This window comes from Passer domesticus, chromosome 8, assembly GCF_036417665.1.
Source record: "Passer domesticus isolate bPasDom1 chromosome 8, bPasDom1.hap1, whole genome shotgun sequence".
NCBI lineage: Eukaryota > Metazoa > Chordata > Aves > Passeriformes > Passeridae > Passer > Passer domesticus.
In genome coordinates, this window is record NC_087481.1 from 35,981,165 (window position 1) to 35,996,145 (window position 14,981).

Genomic DNA, 14,981 nt, shown 5'->3' on the forward strand with positions numbered 1-14,981 from the left:
GCAGAGTAGATGAAAGGCATACGCTGAGGCAGAAGAGGTACGGTTTTGTTCACATAATGCAAAGTGATCCTTTTGCTACTGATGCTACTAATTATACATTAATTACCTTGTTATGCTGTGACATCATATTGCAGCTAAGCACAATGAGTCAAACCTGATAATGTACTTTCTGTTTTGTTACTTATTCATAAGATACTTTGGAAGGTTTATTTATTTTTCTTCTCCCAACAGAACTTTCCGGTGTTTGTTAGGAGAACAAAACACTAAACACTTAAACCTGTGAATTTTAATGAGTGTCTTTGCAAAGTGGAAACTCACCAAGGAAATGAGTTGTTGTCAGTTAGTAAATCAGCAAGGCCCTTGAGAAGGTGATGTATTTCCAGACGGGTAATACTTTAGCAGTAATAATGAGTTTCACGTAGTTTTTACATTTGAATGTCAAATATAATGGCAATCAGTGTCAACATAAGACACTTGCTCAGATATCTTAACAGATTAAGTTCTGGTACACTGGGTTGAACTGGTATACACAGAGCAAAAAATTACATATAACAACACTTGAAAAATGAATGAAATATATTTCAAGTAGAGTCGGTAAAAGAATAACAAGACTGGTGGAAATAGATGTCAGGCAGGTTATTTTTGTCATGTCTGATAGGTTGGTACAATTAAATTTGCATCTGATACTATTTTATTTTGCACAAAGCTGTAAATAATTTTCTTACTCATCAAGTAACATTCACCTATTAAAGTAGAAAAAATTTCTGAAATGACAGAAAACTGCAGGTCTATTTTTAAAATGGCTGGAATAACACTGACTTTCTTTTTTATTCTAAATAATACAGAAAAATTCATACAGGTTTACGTAACTTTGGTTGTGTCAAATGTAGGTTTGAAAAAAAAAACTTACTGGATTGAACAGTTTATCAAGTTGATGAATGTAAAGGGAAATACTTTCCTCCTGTAAAATTAACTGAAAAAAATTAATTGAACTGAGGTTCAAATAAGCTTTCAGAACTGAATTATGCCTATAAGTTGTCTTTATTCCTAAATGGAAAAAAATAGCATACAAATAGAAATATATTTCATTCATTTTTCAAGTGTTGTTATATGTAATTTTTTGCTCTGTGTATACCAGTTCAACCCAGTGTACCAGAACTTAATCTGTTAAGATATCTGAGCAAGTGTCTTATGTTGACACTGATTGCCATTATATTTGACATTCAAATGTAAAAAACATTGCCTGTATCTGTTTTATATTTATTACTGTCATATTATTCAGCTCTATAGGCCTCACCAAATTATAAATCCAAAAAATCATACAAAACTAAATAAACCCATACAATAATCAATGAAAACATAATTTAGCTGGAAAAAAAGGAAGGAATTTGATTAAGAAATATTGTTTTGACTGATTGGTTGTAAGTGGCAAGTTGCTTCCATATGGTGAAAAAAACTAAAACGTGGATGTATTATAAACTACAGGCCATGAAATTGCAAATAAAGGAGCTCTTAAGTTCATGGCTTATGCAACTTTATTGCAGTGACGTTAAAAGCTGACTAATACATATTAGCTGTGATAGATCATTAAAGAGCTTGAATTCGTCATCACAGTGAAAAATAGGATAATGTGGATGGCTGAGTGTCAGTTGTTGGTTCAAATTGAGTTTGATTTGGTGCAGGAAAAAAAGACAATCCAGGTTCTCTTAAGTTCATAACTCAAAGTAGGACTTGAAGTGAATTTTAGTCACACATACATTGAGCAAAAGAACTCAAAACAAGCATGAATTTAGTATTTTTTAAAAATGCTTGTATGTTTTCTGAACAGGTTCAGTTTTCACACAATCAAGCTTAATTGTGGTCTTCCAATAAGAAGTTCCAACACAGGTCTCAGATTCAAAACTTATTTTCCTGCACAAGACTAGCAGGGAGAAAAACTGCCTCTTTAAACAACTTCCAGAACACTTTTTGAAGTACACTATTCATGTGAAACTTGCATGGCTGACTTTTCAACGGTCTCAGTCCACATGGTGTGAAAGAAATCGTGTGAAGATAATGTGCATACTATAAACAGGTGAATTTAACATGTGTGATTTTAGAGTTAAATAGAAGTTAATGTCTATGCTGGGCATATTATTTTCCTTCTTGTTTAGGTCTGTCTGTGCTTTGCTTCCCGCCTTTTCTCTGACACAGCCTCCACAGAGCCCCCACCATCACTGATGGGCTCAGCCTTAGCAGCAGCAGTGCTGAGCATAGGGAAACTTCCAGCAGCTTCTTACAGAATTCACCCCTGCAGCCCCACTGCCCCAACCTGGTCATGCAAACCCTAGGAGTTTTATAGCAGTTGAGATCCTAAACTCCCCTGGACAGTCTGAGCTTGGAAATATGCAAAATCCCCTTAATTCTTGTGGTTTCCACTACTCTACCAGTGTTCTTGAAAGTAGTATTTCAGAGTCTCCTTTGAGTTCTGCATCACAGTGAAGCAGCTTCAGGAGCTTGAATTGAAGGCAGGAGCTTTTGTCCATTAAAATGTTTTCTATTGTAAAGAAGATGAAAGTATGGGCTTTTCATCAGTCTGCTGGAGACAGTATTTTGTGCATGTGAACAAATACAGAATAAATGAAACTACGATGGTAAAATAGTCATATTCCCACTCTAATGTCAACATGAGCAAATGCTGTTCAAGTACTTAAAACACACTTTGCCCTGAAATCAGACTAGTAACAGTTTCTCTTTTTTTTTTTTTCTGTGAAAAAGGGATAGCAATGCACTTAGTAATGTACATTTTTCATTTTAGTTTGTGTATACACCAGGAGACTACAGAGTGAACATCAAATATATGAACATTGATCTAGCCACAGAGTTTAAAAGCTTCTGGACAAAATGAGAACTATTTAATAACTGGCATATTGCTGTTAAATACTTGTTATTATCTCATTCCACTTTTTAAAATCTTCACCAAACTTTTTTTTAGTGTCAAGATTATGGAAGTGGAAGATGATTCATATTAAAATCTTGCTCCATTTTTAGAAAGCCTAAATTGCATTTTTTACTAGCCATAAACGTCTGGCTTTGTAGCACTAGAAAGTGAGTTTTATTGTTCTAGTTTGCCTTTCTATTACTGCAGGAGCACTAGCTGTAGCATATTACTTTAAGGTACTTTGTTGAAACAGTTTTAATTGTTCATGCATATTTTAAAATACAGGTTATACTATACTATACCCAGATAAAATGATTCATAATATTTTCATGAAATAAGTTAAAACCCAACCCAAATATAATAAAAACCTGAATTCTATGTAAAATCTAGTACTACTGGAGGACACATAAATTAGCTGCCAATACTTTGGTAAACCTTTAATTTTTATGGTCATTTAAAGAAAACTGTTAGGTAAATACTTTGTTAATTTATAATGTCAGTACTGGATTTTATTACAATTTGTTGCATACTACAAAAATCCTTTAATGTAAGTAATGCAGTATCATGAGCCTGAGAAATCTAGATTAGAGTTATAGGATCCCAACTTGGACCCCCAAGGATGATAGAGCCCATTTCCTGGCCTTCCACAGGACATCCCCAGGAGTCACACCATGTGCCCGAGAGCATTGTCCAAACACTGCTCGAGCTCTGTCAGGCTGCTGCTGTGACCTCTGCTCTGGGGAGCTGTTCCAGTGCCCTCTGGTGAAGAATAATTTCCCGATGTCCAACCTAAACCTCCCTGCTCAGCCTCAGGCCATTCCCTCGGGCCCTGTCGGTGTCAGCACGGAGCAGAGATCAGTGCCTGCCCCTCCTCTTCCCCTCAGGGGAAGCTGTGACTGCAGGGAGGTCTGCCTCAGTCTCTCCTGTCCAGGCTGAGCAGACCAAGGGACCTCAGCTGCTCCTCGTTTGGCTTCCTCCAAGCCCTTCACTGTCCTTGTGTCCTACTTTGGACTCTCTCTAACAGCTCAATGTATTTTTTTTTATGTTTTGGTGCCCAAAGCTGCCCTCAGCACTGGAGGTGAGGCTGCCTCAGTGCAGAGCAGAGCAGGACAATCCCCTCCCGTGCCCAGCTGGCCGTGCTGTCCCTGGTGCCCTCCAGGACAGGGTTGTCCCTCCTGGCTGCCAGGGCACTGCTGACTCACATTCAACTGGCCATTGACCAGGACCCCAGGTCTCTTTCCATGGCACTGCTCTCCAGCCTCTAATTCCCCAGTCTATTTGTACATCCAGATTCTACAGAGGCTGACAGAAACCCAGGGTGTTCAGTAGCTAACTGGATACAGATAGAGAATAATGGAGTAAATTGTGGCATGTATTCCCACTTCTCCATAACAATATACTCTTTGCCTTCAAAGAGGAATTTAAAAAACCTCCACAAACCAATGAAAATGATTTAAACTTATGATGATAATTGCTATTTAAAATTACTATAATAAACCCTTGGTTTTATACCTTTGGTTGCAGTGCTTTTGTTTTGCCTCTTGGACAAGTTTAGTAGCTAACTGATTCCATTTAAGCTTTTTTCCAGTAAAGGTGTTTTGGTTTTCTTTACTACTATGATTTTATAACCAATGGGACATAATGAATATGTTTTTATAATTATTATATAATCAAGAATGGTTTGAGTATGCTAGATCCTTTGAAGATCATCTAGTTCTGTCCCCACTACCATGGACAGGGACATCTTGCGTTAGACCAAGTTTTCAAAGAGTCAAATCTTGAATGCTTTCAGAGATGAGGCATCCACAATTTCTCTGTGCAACCTTTTCCTTCATCTCACCACTATCAAAGCAGAGATTTTTTTCCTTGTATCTTATCTAAATCTGCTGCCTATCAGTTTAAAGCCATTATCCCTTGTACTGCAGGCCCCATTCTCCCTCCCCCCCCCCCCCCTTTATTTTTTCTTTCTTCCTTGCAGAAACTTTGGGATTGTCAGGAAAAGAGAGTTATTTAGTAGTGAATGTATTATACTAGTATATGAATTACACAGTTTGCCACCTTTAAACAGTGAACTTTGAGAATGTTTTTTTTTCTGGAGCAATTGGATTTACTTAATAAATCTTCAATTCAAAAAATATAAAGTAAAACTGTGAAGTAGCCACAAAAAAGTCAAACCCAGTAACCAGATAAATAATATGGTTTTCATGAATCTGCTTAGAATGGACAACTACTTATCAAAGCTTTACACTGAAGGCGTTAAGACTCTTCAATTTGTTGCATAATGGATCTGGGCTTAAGCTGACTCTTTTTTCATGTGTAATGGATTACTGTTCGGTTTTTGGCAGTTTTGTTGCAATTTGCTTTGTTGAAATGAAGTCCTACATAGTTTGCTAGCCTCAGCACAATGTCAGTGCTTATATTTTCTTTGGCGAATATTAATAGTATTCATTTCCAAGAATAGTTAAATGAGCCGAGCTGGTAACTCTAAAAAGACCCACCAAAACCAAAAATCCCCTCAAAAACCAACAAAAACTCCCAAACCTTCCTCCCTCCCCCCAAAAACAAAAGACTCCACTAAACTGTTAAGACAGTGCTATGTAAGAAAAACTCTAAAAACTTAAGAGGTAAGAAACTAAAATCTCAGTAGTAAGGAGCTGACCAGTTCTGCAAAGCTTCGAGATAAACCATATTACTTGAAAACAATTACTCGAAAGGAGACAAGAGCCGAGTATATAGCTTAACTTGATTGTGGGAAATGCATCATGTTTCCCTTCCCAAGGATGTTCAGTTACTTACATAAAATACAGTACCTCAAATTAAAGAAATTAGGGTCGTAACTGTGAAGGTTCTCATGTTCAAAGGTTGAGATTTAACACCTGAATCTGATTTTAAACAGATAAAAGTTAAAAAAAATTAGTGTGTCTGCAGACCATTGGCTGTGCTGAAAAGAATGGAATTCCCATCTTTGATGAAACTGTTATCTATGTAAATTGCCACTGATACATTGTTGAATTAGATGACTTTTTTTTCTTAAAGTACAGGGGTAACAAACATTAACACCACTGTTTTGCCTGAAAATTTTCCTAAGGTTAACGTAATTTAGTCATCATATACAATGTATATGATGAATGTATTATAGTGATGCTCATTTCTTGGTATTTTTCTGGAAAATTATGTAAAGCGGTCAGAGTTAACACAACGCAAAGAGGTGTTGAAGTACACAGGAACCCGGGCTAGCTCTGAACGCTCTGGTAGCAATGACAGAGTGGGGAACAGCTGGGGGCTGGGTTTGCCCACAGCTGAACCTGAAGAGCTGCAGGCTCTACAGCTCACACTGCTACAGCCATAGCAGCGACCAGGCAAAGGAGGAAGCTCTTAGTCTTGAGGTTCCACAGGGAAAGTTAATTCCAGATGAACTAACTAAGGTAGATGAGCCCCAAGCACCTCATTGCAAGGGGTTAAATACTGTTATAAACCACGGGTGGATACAGAAAATCAACCAACAGGGAAACTCCAAGGGTGGAGCAAGGGGATTGCATCATTAATGTGGGACCAGTCAGGATAGGGTGAGGAGAACAAAAGGTTGCATGGGCCAATGGGGAGTTGTGGATTAGGGGATTTCCAAGTGGGTATTGCAATCGGGGCATGAGTGGCAGGGAGCATTCAGGAGAAAGGGGCAGGGTTGCCTTGACATGCAGGGAAAGAGGGGCAGGATCGCTTTCAAAGGCAAGGAAGGGACTAGAACAAACTAACTAACAATACTTAATAAAATAAACATGAACCGCAACAAACAGGTGCTCTATTTATTCAGTACAGTGGTCATTTGCTTCTAATTCACTCAAGAAGTGGTACAAAAATAAGACTGGTTACAAACAGTACAGCTTATACTGTATACTGTCTGTGGCGGAGTGTCTGTGCAAACTCTGTGTCACCTGTTCTGACAAAGTCTCTGCTGATCAACAGCAGCCGTTCCTCATGCCCATGTTGTGGAATAGCCCTGCAGCATGGTCTTGTCACTAGTGATACTCTAGTTCTTATAGTTAACAGAGAACTGCAGCTTTAATTTCAGTTCTGTAAGCACATATGAACCTGTGCTTGGTCTTCCTGGTGTCTAATATACCTGTAACCATGATAAGAAACCAAACTATGGATTGAGAAACTGCTTCAGCAAGATATCTCCAAAGAATGTGTCAGTGCTGCTGGCAATCACGTTAATTAATCAGTACATGGACTTCCTTTCAGAGTCAGCAGTCTGTATTGGCACTTTTACATGGGTCTTTGTCGTAAGATTGATCAGAGAGGCATTCTGGGGTTTTAGGCAATCAGCAAATGGAATTTTAACTTGGTGTTTGAAATTATGAATGCTGATAGCTCTGTCTTCCAACTCTGCCTGAGAGTCAGAAAGGAAGCATGTCAGCCAAGCTGTTTAGAAAACAAATTATTTGTTAGTATTAGACCTTGATCATCTTCTTTCTTGTGCAGTGTCATCATGTACTTGTGCAGTATAAATATTTCTTGTTTTCAGATCTGGTATAAACACTTTTCAAGTGTTATTGCCGTTTTTTAAGTGTCATTGGACTACTTTTAATAATTTTTCTTGGTTTTTTTCATTTTTTTGGTCCTGCGTGTGGGGCTGTAAGTGCAGTGAACTTGTTCAAAGGAGTAAGGAGGTCATTGACAAAACCCAGGGGTTGATGAGATTTTGGTTTGATAGAAAACCAAAATAGACCCCTCACTCACCCTGATGGTCTTTCTGTTTTACCTGCCAACTTTTCCTTTACTAGACAAGAACAGTGTCTTTAGGTGAGCCTGAGGATCAGAGAAGTGGGTGTAGCACAGTGGAGGAAAGCAGCTGGGCCTACAGGTGGGAGAGAGAAACTTCTCGTCCCAGGCTATAGACTTAAACTCTTGTTACAGGTAGAGATGTGTTAAAAAAGGTAATTTCATTGACATCTGCTTTTTAAACTTTCTGTTTAAGAATAGATTCTACAAAGCTGACCTATTTTAAAATAAAATGGTTTTTGAATAAAGCAGCATTGGACAGAATCTCTGTAGGAGCTCAATAGTAAGTAGAGTTTCAGGAGGCAAGCAAGGAAAGTACATTAAAAGAAAAAAGAAAAAGGTTTACATTTCAATGGCATAATTTACCTTACAGGAATCTCAGCCAGGTTCTGCACTACTTATTCAGAGAAAACCACTTTGTGTTTCACAGGGTTTGCTCCTGGATGTTTTTTATAGTTCATGAAAAATATAATTTTTTTTTGCAATACTTAAAAAAACCTTCAAATCCATTATGTACTTTCAACTTCTACGCATTCTGCAATGTTGTTAAAATGTTAACTAAAACTGCATATTAACATAGACATAGAAGTCGTAGGAATATCTCTTGTAAATCTTTCACCATGACAGATGTCTAATTGCCTGGTAGTTTTTCCAATTTTGTTTTTTTGGTGGTTTTCAGAAGTGCCTTGGAAAGAGACTATAGCTGCGCTGATGCAAGCATGCAGAAAAGGGGAAAAATTATGTACCAGCTGACATTTATGAGACAGAACATAAGCTGAAGGTGGATGTTCCTCGTTCTCCACCCACTTTTTATGCCTGTGCATAAGACCACACCATAATGAAACTTGATGGCTTTGATTCTTAGACCTATATAGAGGACCCTATAAAGCAGGTGGAAAGGCAGGCAATTTGCTAGGTCTCTACCCTCAAGATGGTGTCTGCATGAAAAATAAAGATACTGATGAGAAATACTACAGGCTAGCAAAGCCAGATAAACATGCAAAGACTGTGGACTCAGAGGAAAGGAGGACTTTGAGAACGTTGGTGGTTTTTTTTGTTTGTATTTTTTTTTAATTAAACTCTTCATGTTATATAAAAAGAATAACAAAAGCCATGACACCAGAGGGTGAAATTTAAAGGACCTGATGATACCGTTACTAGCAATAGAAGAAGTCTGCTGAGGTAACAGTTGGTTTCAAGGCCTTATTTAGTGGTCACTGCTGTATATTTATTCAAGGGTATTATACAAGGCTGTTAGGGAGTTATATTTGAAGTTGATTCTGCAAGTCTTTGGCCATCTTCAAGCCACATAGAAAAAGCCTCACCATAAAGCTTTCATTTTAAAAATTATAACTATATAGCAAAACAGAAAAACTCCTCTGCAGGGAGCAGGTTGGCTGAATAAATCACTCTTTGCTCCTAACAGATAAACTAGTCTTTCCATCCTACCACTGAGAAAAAAACATTCACTGCAAGAAAAGGTTTGTTGTGTAAAATAGCTTTCACATTTGCTTGCTGCATCATTTGTTTAGTGATAGTTGCCAATTACTGATTTAATTTCATACCTCATGCAAATTTCCTATCATTTGGTAGATAATGTTGAATCTTAATTCCAGATTAACAATATTCACAACTTGCCATCACCTTGACAATTACAGTATGGAAATCAACAGTGCCTGTAATTGATGGCATCAAAGGCCTCCTTGCCTTTCTCTGAAATATCAAGGTTTGCATATCAGTGCAGTCTTGTGAATCAAGATTTGACCTATAGTAGCATATAATTATGCTTGTGCAGATTTTACTTAAAATAAAAGGAAAATATGCATTTATGTTGTTTGAAGTTGCAGAAACACTGTATGAACATTTGCTCCATGTTATTCCACAGCCCACTGAAAATGTTTTTTTTTTTTTTTTTTTACTGTGAGTGAATGCTTACATAAATCAAGATCATCACAACCCTGAACAGTTTACTTTAGGTTTAGCTGCTCCCTTAAAATTTCAAATTTTGTTTTCTAATTATGTGGAGAACTCGCATGTCATGATCAATGACTGTATCAAATAATTAATTGGCAGGCTTTTCAGTTCAAATTAGTCTAAAAATCCAGAAGAGCTCACATTGTCTCTTTTTTTGTTGCTTTCGGAAATTGAGAGGTCTGATAAGAATTATGTTCTGATATAGCCTCTGTAAAACTGTTGAGTTTTATGCTTTTGTTTAGAACTATCAGACTTAAGACTAAATTACAAAAATGACCAAAATTTAGTGAGTGCTACAATTTACAATGCTCAGACTTGCTCTCCATCGTTTTCTTTTGTACACTAATTAACGGCAGCTTTTTGTATTCACAAATTCTCATGTATAACTGGATGCTTAAGTAGGCTTAGATTTATTCTTAGTGATACAAAAGTCAATTTTTTCATCTTCAAAGCAGATTGGTGTGAGAGAGATTTTCCTGTGGCTATCAGTCAAAGCTATCAAATTTGGCAAAATGTCTGAAGGACAAACAATGGCAGAGAAAAAGGAGGAAAAAGGTGCTTAAAAAGGTGACTTTCAATAATACCGTGCTCTTTAGCTCTATCACCAAGTTTCCCCCCTTTCTATGTAACATAGTTTCCTTTTGTTCATTTTGCTCATTGATGGTCCTGTGTTTGATATCCCTGTTAATTGTCACAAAAAACTTCTGATATAGTTGACATAAGCTGTGCCAAATTACTGAGCAGAGAACATGACTTGAGGGGCAGTGAGTTCCTGAAAATCCTTGTGTGAATGGCCGAAGGTTTAGTGGTCCCTTTTAAAAAAGTCATGTTGATGGCTACCTGTCTTTAGAAGTCAATGAAACAGTTATGGATTTTTCTAGTCTTACAGTAGAAGTTGACCAACGTGTTTGCAAGTACCAGGAATTGTTATACTTTATGTTTGGTCTGGAAATAGAAGTGCTAAATTATATATATTATATTACAAAAGGTTTAGGAGAAAGCCCATATTGGGTAATGGTACATGGAAGATGAGAGCTGTGATATTAGTACTGCAGCAGCAAACTCTTATTGCAGCCTGTCAGATGCGTTTACCAGTGAGTCTTTTCCCTTCTGTGTCTTGTTTTCATAACATTTTAAAGTACATTCTTTGACAAGCATTCAAATGCTCTGTTGCGTGCTGAATGATTTCAGCATTCTTGATTCAGTCTTTTTCTTGAATGAAAATTTACTAGGCTTTGCTGAAGCCAAGAGCTTCCAGTTTGTCAAATATGTCCACAGCTGCATCTACCTTTGCTGTATGTGTGAGTTCTTGTGACTAAGAACCTAAAGAGTTCAAATGGGAGGGTACTTGTTTCTGTGTTTGTGTAGTTCTGCTATTTGAAAATTTAGGAATAGTAGCAGAAAATCCGAGGAACACAGAATCTGAAAATTTACTGATTTTATTCAATTATAAAACCTTAGCAAGGAGGAGTAACCTCTTTCTCTAATTCTTCTTTGAACATTTATTGGCATGACTGTCTGTTGTGTAGGTTGCATGTCAGACTAATGTCAAAATAACTGAGGAATGTGAGGATTCCTTTTGTCTGCCATACAATCTAGTATTAATTTTGAATGTATAAGGTAAATAATTTCATTAAATGTCATCTTAAAGTGATTCATTCACAAAGAAATTTACTTCCTTTCAGTAGTTTCTTATGACATGGTAGTACAGCTTGAGCTCCCTTTAACAGTACTGTTAATATAGATAATAGTGTGCAAATGCACTGTGAATTGGAGGAAGTGGCCTAAATTCTCAGAAGGTCCACATTTTGGATTGCATTTTTTCTTGAGAAGTCATTTGAGTGGTTTCCCTGCTTCAAACCCTTTACTTTAGAGATATCTTTCTGATTTTATCATTTTAAAGACACAGCATTTTGTTTACCCTACTCTATTATTATTTTCTGGTATTTTTACCACTATTCTTTGTTTTCTGTCTTGTATTTTCTTTGTCAGTTCCTTGGATGTTCTCCTTTTTTGTTGTCAGTTACAAAACTGTGAATAGTAACTGATGAGGAGTATGGTATATTGGAAGTAAAGACAAGAACTGTGAATTAGTTTTTGTAGTTTTGTTTGGTTTTGTGGATTTAAAATAAATATTTAATGTTTTTTTCATTTTTAAACAAGTACTAATTAAGAAATAGATAATTGCTTAATTCAAAAAGACAATGTTTTCTAGTATTTTCTTTTTTTTTTTAATAGTTTATTGATTTTTTAGTTCTGTGTTGCAGTATTCCAGATAGAGGGGTGGATTGGCAAATGACTACATTACATTTTACTGGTAAATATATTTATTTGATTTAAGTTAATTAATTTCCTGGATGTTGAACCATCATGTAGTTAGATTAGTTTTTTTAATTAGTTATAAAGAACTTGATTGCGATTTTGGGGTAATATCTTGTCTTTTATTCTGTCCAGGAATTGGTGCACTTCTGTTTTCTCCACGATGTTCCATGCACAAGTGGAGATTTTTTTTTTTGTTTAGGCACTATACCAAAAAGTGCAGCTTGCTTCTTTATCTCCCCTTGGTCACTTTATTTAGCCAGAGGTTGGCCAAAGTATTGTTAGGACAAAGTGTTCCAGCTGAAGTTACCTGGTTCCAATTCTTCATGTGGAGATAAACCCCCTTTTGTCACAACTGAAGCATAGTAACATAGAAACAGAGAAAAAAATTATGATAGAAACAGAGAAAAAAATAATGACCACATTTCAAGGTCTGACACAATACCCAGAGGCTTTCTTGGGCTGAGCAATGGGCATGGGGCTGTGAATTATCAGCCACCAGTACGAGTGCTGCTCTGGTGCGGTGCAGTGTGTGACACGGGACCCTGCCCTGGGTTCTTGGGCTTTTGCACAGATCTGCAGTTGAGCTGACTGGTTTTCATTTTCTCAGGGTCTGATTGACAGTTCATCACTGGTTTCTCTAAAACAACATGCCAGTAGGCTTATTAGCAGTCCTTATCTGCAGTGGGACAGTGAGGAGCTTGGGAAGGAGAGCGTTGACATCCGCAGTAGTTGGTGGGTGATGGTCACCTACAAAGCGCTTCTGCTCAGCATGATTGCAGAGCCAGTTAGGCATCCACTGGAAATCTGTGAGAGCTCTTCTTCTACCAATGTACAAAGAGTGGATTTGTCTTTATTGTGGGTGACTGCTAGGTAATCAGGAGGAAGAACCTTTTAGGCTAGGGAGCAGAAAAGTCCCACAAATGTGCATGCACAGATATTTACAGACATATAATGGCAGCCACTTAGCTCCAGAAAGTGGCACATTTTGATAGAAAGTACTGCTATTTTTTTGACTAATGATACTGAATTGGAAAAGTTGCATGTATTTTAATTGGTTATATTGCCAGGCACTGTCCCAGCAAATCTAATTAACTTCAAGCTACAGAGCACCGTTAACAGATGGGACTTTTTGTCTTGTATTTTTTCACTAATTAGAAAATCTCAGTCTTTTCACATTTATAGATTTAACAGAAATTTTCATTTTATTGACAATATGTCAGTAGAAAGTTGAGAAAAAAAAACCCAATCTGTATCAAGACAGCAAAATGAAGCTGATATATTAACATAAATTGAAGCATGTACCAAACAGATCACAGCAAAAATACTTTTTAAAATCTTTCCTCAAATCAGATTGGAACTGTGTATGGAAAAGTACATAAGGGTACTTTTTTTTGTTTGTTTAATTTCTGGTTTGATTTTTTTGTATTTTTGTGTTGATGTCTAATATTTCCTTAATTTTGATTTCACAGCATTCCTTATAATAAGCAGTCTGCTCAAATGAGATGTAGTCTGTTCAAGTCTGTGCAAGAAAGCTGAATCTTTTATTGGAGAGAGAAGAAAACAGAGCTTGTGGCAGGGAGACTGAATTTGCTAATTCTCCTTAGTGTGCTTTCATTCAGAGATGTTTCATAGTCTATTCCTAGTGACCTATTACATCAGTTACTACAGTCATGAGTAGTTAGGCAAGCTCACAGTGATTCAGGCCTTTACCATGGCTTTTACTTGTCCCTTTCAGATATTCCCAAATTACTGCTCTGATGCATAAATTCAATATTTGGGAACTAAATATGCACCAATTTTGGATTTTTTAACTCTTCTCTGTTTGCTCTTATCTGTTTTCTGTCCAAGAAATGTTTCTATATTTCTTATCAATGTTATTCAAGTCTGTAAAAAGAGATGCATTACATATGAATGGTATTTTAAAACTATATTTACCATAAGTACAGAATTTTAGTTTTAGTAATAAATTAAAACATTACACTGGGTAGTAGCTTAATGGTACCAAAAATATAGTAAAAATATAGTTCCAGAAAAATTGGCAAAAAGTTTGTCTTAGAGTTATTGATACCTTTCTGCTTAAATAAAACCCTTTAATGCACAAAACCCCTTTGCTGTCATAGGCAGAGCTGCTGCCACCGATGCCATGTCTTGTTTGGGGTCTTGGTAATTGGAGAGCTTTCAGCTGTGCAAGATCCACTGCAAACACCTGTAGTGAAGAGAGTGGTTGCCCTAATGAGTTGACATGGAGTATTCCTGCCAAATGAAAGCCAGAGGGAGAATTGGGAGCCTGAAGAGATCACTAATATGCTCAAATCACACATCACAGAATGGTAGGACTAGGGACAATAACCAAGTCTTCTGATTACTCATGGTCATCAATCAGAGCTCATGCTGGACTACTTTGATGCCTTTTGGTTTTAAAATTAATTCCTTGCTATGGATTTTCTGACAGAAGTTCATTGAGAATTTACTGCCCACTGATTTATCAGGTAGTCATTTCTCACTTCCTTTTACCTCCTCTTTTGGATAAACTCAAACTTGTCTTGGAAAATGTAAGTCTATATGAGCTTTGCCGAAGGGGAAAATTTATACAGCAAAAAATCTTGTAAAGCTGCCAAAATTTACAGTACTGTTTTTACTGTGTGCTGATGACTAAATTAATTACCGTAAAACTTAATAGCTGATTAACTTTTTAGTTAACTCCTTTTTGTGTAATAGCAGTAAACAAAAACCAAAATCATAAAATGTAACTGAATGGAAATTACTTGCATGTAAAATCTTGTAGAAGATTTTCAAGTCTGAGTTTCTGAAAAGTTTTTAATGTGGCTATAAAAATTGTAAAGTTTGGATTTAGTGTTTTAATAGCTTCAAGCTCAAAACTAAGAGTTGGTAACTAGGGGTTAGCAATTGAGTAACTATGTTAGCAATTAACTAAGTAACTAAGAGTTGGCAATTTTTGCTAAGTTATTCTGGATCTTCTATG

At 36.7% G+C, this 14,981-nt stretch overlaps 1 protein-coding gene across 19 annotated transcripts in view; it reads left to right on the forward strand.

Annotated features, from left to right (window-relative positions):
- KCNMA1 (potassium calcium-activated channel subfamily M alpha 1) overlaps window positions 1-14,981 on the forward strand; it is a 423,584-nt gene that overhangs the window by 174,436 nt on the left and 234,167 nt on the right. The window lies entirely within an intron of this gene.